The sequence below is a fragment of the Nyctereutes procyonoides genome, unplaced genomic scaffold (assembly GCF_905146905.1).
Source record: "Nyctereutes procyonoides isolate TBG_1078 unplaced genomic scaffold, NYPRO_anot_genome, whole genome shotgun sequence".
NCBI classification, from domain to species: Eukaryota; Metazoa; Chordata; class Mammalia; order Carnivora; family Canidae; genus Nyctereutes; species Nyctereutes procyonoides.
Genome location: NW_026575136.1, coordinates 29,258,809 through 29,265,707, shown reverse-complemented (window position 1 = coordinate 29,265,707; position 6,899 = coordinate 29,258,809). Strand labels below are relative to the sequence as shown.

General features: G+C 33.4%; 1 pseudogene; it reads right to left on the bottom strand.

The window, feature by feature from the left end:
• Positions 1–1,013: 1,013 nt before the first annotated feature.
• LOC129495460 (10 kDa heat shock protein, mitochondrial-like) lies at positions 1,014–6,637 on the bottom strand (annotated as a pseudogene).
• Between the last annotated feature and the right edge of the window lie 262 nt (positions 6,638–6,899).

Here is a 6,899-nt window from a genome sequence, read left to right as displayed (position 1 = left end):
GAAGCAGGCTCCATGCACCGGGAGCCCGATGTGGGACTCGATCCCGGGTCTCCAGGATCGCGCCCTGGGCCAAAGGCAGGCGCCAAACCGCTGAGCCACCCAGGGATCCCAGTAGGTTATTTCAAAGATTAATTGTGCCAAACATTTCAAAGAAGAAAAAGTAAACACTGTATCTTTCCTTTTACATTTAGCAAATTCTTCCCTTATTTTACTGTCCCCCCACTCAACCAGTGTTTCTGTGTCCATTCTCCTTACTTAATTTTGTTTCAGACCTCAGTTGCTTTTATGGCTGTGGCCTTTGTTCCCTCAACTAGAAAATCACTCCTTTTCTCTTAGGCTCTTTACCCATGTGTAAAACTTACTGGCATATGGCCCAAGAGTAGGCTGAGAGATTGCTTCTCAGAAGCACTAGATAAGATAGGATGATCCGTGGTAGAATGGAACTAAATTGGGGTGTGTCTCAGAAAAATGAAAATAGATTATATTTAACAGACAGGCAATAAGGAGCCATTCTACATTCTAATGCAGGAAAAAGTTTAATCTTCTTAGATTTTAAATAAAACTCATTGTTGAACCCTTATTCCTTGAATGTTTATAAAAATTTACTTTTTTAAAAAAATTATTTATTCATGAGAGACAGAGACAGAGAGAGAGAGAGAGAGAGAGAGAGAGAGAGAGAGGCAGAGAAAGAAGCAGGCTCCATGCAGGGAGCCTGCCCAACGTGGGACTCGATCCTGGGTCTCCAGGATCACCCTTGGGCTGAATGCAGCACTAAACTGCTGACCCACCAGGGCTGCCCTAAAAATTTACTCTTAGTAATGATGTTAAAGTTCTATTTAAAAAAAAAGACTTTGGAGCCTTAAAAAAAGTACTGACAAGAAACAGAGACCTTTATTAAAAATGTTGTATGATGTCTAGTGAAAATTTTATTTTATTTCATTATTTTTATTTTTTGGATACCATTAGTTTATTATAAAAGAAATACATGGATACTATTTACATGATGAAATATTTTACATATTCACTGAAATGGGCAGCTTCCTGTGATGCCATTTCAATAATGATTTATTTCCATTTACATACTTTCCAAGAATGTCACCATCTCTAAATAAGAAGTAGTCTTTGCCATCTAGAACTCATTTGGTGCTTCCATATTCTGGGGGAACTTTATCTCCAACTCTCAGACTAACTGTTGATTTCTCTCCCACTTTCCTGTAGAGCCCCATCCAACAGCTACTCCTGTTGCCCACAGTACCTTTGCTTGAGATTTTTCTGGAAGCATAATGCCTCCTTTGGTTACAGTTTGGCTGCATTCCTTTAAACTAAAACTCCATGAAAGATGGGAAGAAACTTTCTAAACATCTGTCCTACTATGACTCCGGAAACCACAGTTTGAACTTTGCACTGGAGCTATGTCCCCCCACAAGGTCCATCTTGTCTAGTGAAAATTTTAAAAGGTATTATGACATGAAGTAATTTATAAAAGGTAAATGCAATTCCCTGATGCTGATTGTAAAATATGCAAATTATAAAATCCAATTTCTTTTCTATTTTACTGTTACTTCAAAGACACAGAAAATAGATTCATGAATTATGAGAAGTAATTATGAATCTGCTCCTATAATTAAATAAGCTCCTCCTATCTTATTTTCTTGACTACAAAACACATATAAATCCACATAGCCATTTATTGTACCCAGAAAAATTCACACACACACACACACACACACACACACACACACCCCTTTGTATAGTTTATTGAAAACACCTCATGCTGCATTTGTTTTTTGTTTTTTTTTTGTCCCCAAAATTCTTACCAATGATAGGATCATTACTTTTTTTCTTATATTCTATAAGAATTTTGAAAGGTCCCTCAGGTTTAGAGACTTTGCTCATTCTTTCTGTGTCCTGGTAAAAGAAGGACAATCTTATTTATTTAAATGAGAATTCTGAGACCTCAAATAAAATTGTATAATTTCAGTCTCAGCTTGATTTAAATCCATAATATTCATTACCTGTTTATTTAATTTAATTATTAATGTACTGTACCATACTATGTGATCTAAGCACTCCTTAGGTGCTGATATTTACATTTAGAAATAAATTTACTATAGAAGGAATATGAGGAGTGGTCAAGGAGAGGAGAGAGGGATAATTCAAGTGAAAAAACAAATGTGTTAATTTAAAAAATGAAGAGACTCTACCTCCTTCAAATTCTGCTAATGGATTTAATTGAGATGAAGACAGCAAATTTCCCATTGGATGTGGCAACTGGTAGAGTTGCAGGGGAGGGTAAAGGTGGGAGAAGGCAAACTTGACTTGATCCAGTTTAGGAGAAAATGGGATGAAATGTGCATCAAGGGTAAACGCAGCTCCATCAAGACATACTTACACAGAGAGAGCAGAGCACTGGGACAGTATATGGAGGGAGATGTCAGGTCAAGGGAGTGTTTTAATATACTATTGAGATATAGCATCTTTATATGCTGATTTGAATGTTCTAACAAATGATAAAGGAAAAATTGTGGCTCATTTCTGGAGTAATTTTTTCTTATAGATGATAATTGAAATCCATTGCAAAAGTGCAGTACTTAACCTTATATATGCAGGACAGTTATTCCATTTTAACAAGAGGAAAGACAAAGTATGTGAGTCTCAGGCAGAGTGGGAGATTTAATGAACCATTAAGATGAACCATTGGCAAGATAAACCATTCCCTTTGGTTGCTTCTCTTTCCCTAGTGAAATATATCAAGGACATCATCTGTGAATATGAAAAAAAAGAGGCTGTTATGGAGAGTGTTTTGACTAGAGAAAATTAGTAGGCCCGTTCACCCACACTGAGAAATTCTGGCGATAAATTTATAGTGAGATAAGGTAGAATGGTTAACATTCCACTTTGAACTCCTCAAATACAGACATTGAGTAAATGGAGGTAACTTTCAAGGTAAATGTAAGGGGGAGGGGCAAGGGAGTTGAAGATGTATGAAAAGGAATGATTTAATTTCAGAAGCCTTGGAATCCCAGATAGAAAGGAGGACTATGGATATAGTAGGAAGGAGATGAGCAGTGAGTAATGGGTAGGCCCGATGGACTAGAGGTCCTCACAGGGACAAAGAATGTTGAGAACTTTGCTATTTGAATAAATTTTAGCACTGCATCTTAATTTTCTGTTGACTTTTTTAGGTATGACTGTTGGCATTAACTTTTTAATTAATTTTAATTTTTAGTGATTGTTTTAGGGGTGTATTATGCATTCTTAGTACCAATTCTTAGTCCAATTACAGTTTTTATTATAATATTTTATATAAAGTAGAAAAAACTCATAACAATAGTTTCTGCTTTTCCACCTTACATACATATAATATGCATATATATGTATATATAAAATGTCTACTCTAACTATTGTGATATAGTTATAATATTTTCTTTCATTATTTTATGTCTAAGAGTAGCTTTCTTTTGAGATATGTTCTTGAACTTTTGTTAGGTAGCTTATGGTTTTCACCAATTTTGGGAAATTTTTAATCTTGATTCTTCAAAAATTTTGACCTCTTATCTCTTTTCTCGACTTCTATTGTTCATGGAGGCTTTCCTCATTTTTCTTTTCAATCTTCTATTTTTTTTCTCTTTTTTCCCCAAAAGTCAAATAACATCCATTGGCCAACCTTCATGTTCACTGATCCTATCTTTTGCCATTATTTGTCTGATCTTAAGCCCTTTCAGTGAATTTTACAGCTCAGATATTGTAAATATCAGTTTTCTGTTTTAAAAGATTTTATTTATTTATTCATGAGAGACACACACAGAGAGAGGCAGAGACACAGACAGAGGAAAAAGCAGGCTCCATGCAAGGAACCCGACATGGGACTCCATCCCGGGTCTCCAGGACCAGGCCTGGGGCTGAAGGTGGAGCTAAACTGCTGAGCCACCCGGACTGCCCTAGAATGTTCATGTGTTCATTTTTTCCTTATCACTCTAAGATTCCCCATCAGTTCCACAGCCATATTTTCTTTTTAACTGTTTAGACAAAAAAAAAATAAATTACTTCTAAGATTTTGTCTGCTAATTCCAATATCTAAATCATCCTGGGGTTGGCTTCCATTGAAAATCATCTGTCTCACTTCCAGAATTTGTAGCATGTGAGAAATGCTAAAAATATACAACTACTATTCCAAAAGTCCTTCTGGAAAGCAGTGTCCTAGGACATTTGCTATTAAGGATGCTATTTTACACAACTTATCAAGAGTTGATAAGTTGAAGGTTTTGGATCAAGAAAGAATAGGATTCTTAAAGATTTGTAAGGGAAGGGATTCGTTCTGATGGCATGGGGAGAAATCAGGACTATTATAGTTTCCTTTTCTTGACCATGTTCTTTTCCAATATTTGTAATTTAGAAAACTTACTGTTATAATTCCCAGTGACTTCATGACATGGAAATTATGATCACATTGGCTGACTGAATAGCAAAAGTATTTGAGTTCTTAAGCAACAAAGACCTTACTTACATTGATGTAATTGCCCTTAGTAGGAAAGAATGGAGTACTTTGTAGGACAAGGATTGTTTTCAGATAAAACCAATGAGAAAGTCATTTACTGACATATATAAATTAATGGCTTCGAAAGTACAGTTCAGAACATGTTTTGTTGAGAAACATTAAATGACATTTTTTGATGTTTTAAATAGATAAATTTCAAGTCATTAGTTCACCTAATTTGGCTGTTATAATTTTCCTTGGGAACTTTGAAATGTTGTCTTTAAAATCAAGAGGGAAAGAGATTCATTTTTTTCTTTCAAACTGTTATAATAAATAAACAAATTCATACATATATGGAGTGCACATTTGATTTCTCTTCATAAAGAGCATTTTATTATAATTCAGATACTAAATGTATTGAAAAACACATACAGTCATAATTTTATAATATAGAAGTTAATATTATGAGGTAGAATTTATGCTTGAGTTTATAGAATTACAAAATTTCATGAATATACATCAAACTTCACATACTATCCAAATATGTTTATAATTGTCAACTTTTAACAGGGAATATATTGGTTGATATAATATGTAAAGAAAAAAATAATAACAACAAAGAATCTTTCTTGCCAATCAATGTATGTAAAAGACAAGCTCTTACATTAGAGAATAGAAAATGCGAATGAAATTTTAAGTCGTCTTCGCTTAATTAATGAAAGGAAAAAATATTTTTAAAAAACACTAAAATCATTTTAATTTTTACCAATGTGTTATATATATATATATATATTATTAGAAGTATGCATATATATGATTAGAGATATATACATGATTAGAAATATGAATACCTGAATATAAAATAATATTTTGAATATGTGTATTTTTATGGGTAAACATTAAAGCTTTAGTTATAACCCAATAATGTATTTTTCCATTTCTTAAAAATGTTGCCCCTATATTTCTCAATACTCCCCCTGTGAATTAAACTATAACAAAGAAATAAAATAAACACTACAAGACTTTAGGTCTTATATAAAGAATGTACTCTAAGTCACTTTGTTAAAATGATTGGGGAATGTAAATGTTGTTAACATAAGTAAACTCGATTGTTAATATTTGAAATGAAACAAAATGAACAGTAGTATCACATATTTTAATGCCCATTAGAGCCAGGAAAGATATTGAAAAAACTTGACAACTGCCTTGGCAATGGCACTGATCAGATCAGAATTAGTTCACCATCCAATCAATATGGACACATGAACTGATTAGAGAAGATGCTGGCTGGCAAGAGGTGGCCAGAATATCCTGGTTTTTCAGCTGTAATTTCATTACAAAAGTACTTAAGTTACAGATTCTCTTTACAAAAGTGTGAAAAGACCAGGGAGCATACCCAAGAAATAGTCCATTTTTTTTTTAATCATAGAAAGATAGAAGGAAATATTTAATAGGAAATAATCATTCATAATACTCTATATTGAAAGTTTAAGGTTTTGTTTATTGGAATCTCTGATTGTCAGGTCAATTTATTTTAAATATGCAAATATATACACAGATGAATATCCATATATATAATTTATATTAATTCTCCAAATTCTGTTTATATAAGCATATGATCTGAAGAGATACTGGCCCAAAGAGAACAAGGGCTGGCTGCAAGCGACTGGAACACCTCTGTTATTATTTATTTATTGAATATTAGCCTAGTGCACTAGATATAGTTACTCATGTGTACATAAAGCAGTTAAAACACATGACATAACACTAAATGTTATATAGGGGATTATGATGGGATGATGTGGTAGCAAGGAGTTTGATGGCTAAATGAGGCCAAGTGGTCAGGAAAGATCTCAGATATGATGTATTTTTAGGATGTTATACTCAGTTCTTACCAAAATTTATTTAAAGACAGTACCTTGTCACTAATTGCTGAGATTACCGAGACTATCACCTGAGACATCACCAAATTATCTTCAGTTCTGAGACTTTATATTGGCACATAATTGTGAGTTCTGACATTTGTTTAATTGCTCTTAACTGTTCACCTTGACTGCAAGGCCCAAACTGGACCTTCTTCTAGGATATCATGTTGGTTGTACTTACTCTCTGATTCTGGACACTACCACCTTGTTCATCTGCTCCTAGTTCTTTTTTCATATATTATCTGTTACCATTTCTTTCTTTATGCTGCAGCTCAAAATTTGTGATTAGAATCTCTTGTCTTATTTTATATCCTGAAGTACAAATCTATGAAAATGCAGAGTTCATAAGTTAATAGTGAGGTTGTTTTTTTTTTTTTATTGCTTCTTTTTTTTTTTTATTGCTTCTTTTTTTTTTTTTTTTTCGTATTGGATTCAGTCATAAGTTTGCCTTTTATTTTGGGAGCTCTTTGTAGAACCTGAATTTTTCCCATTCTTAC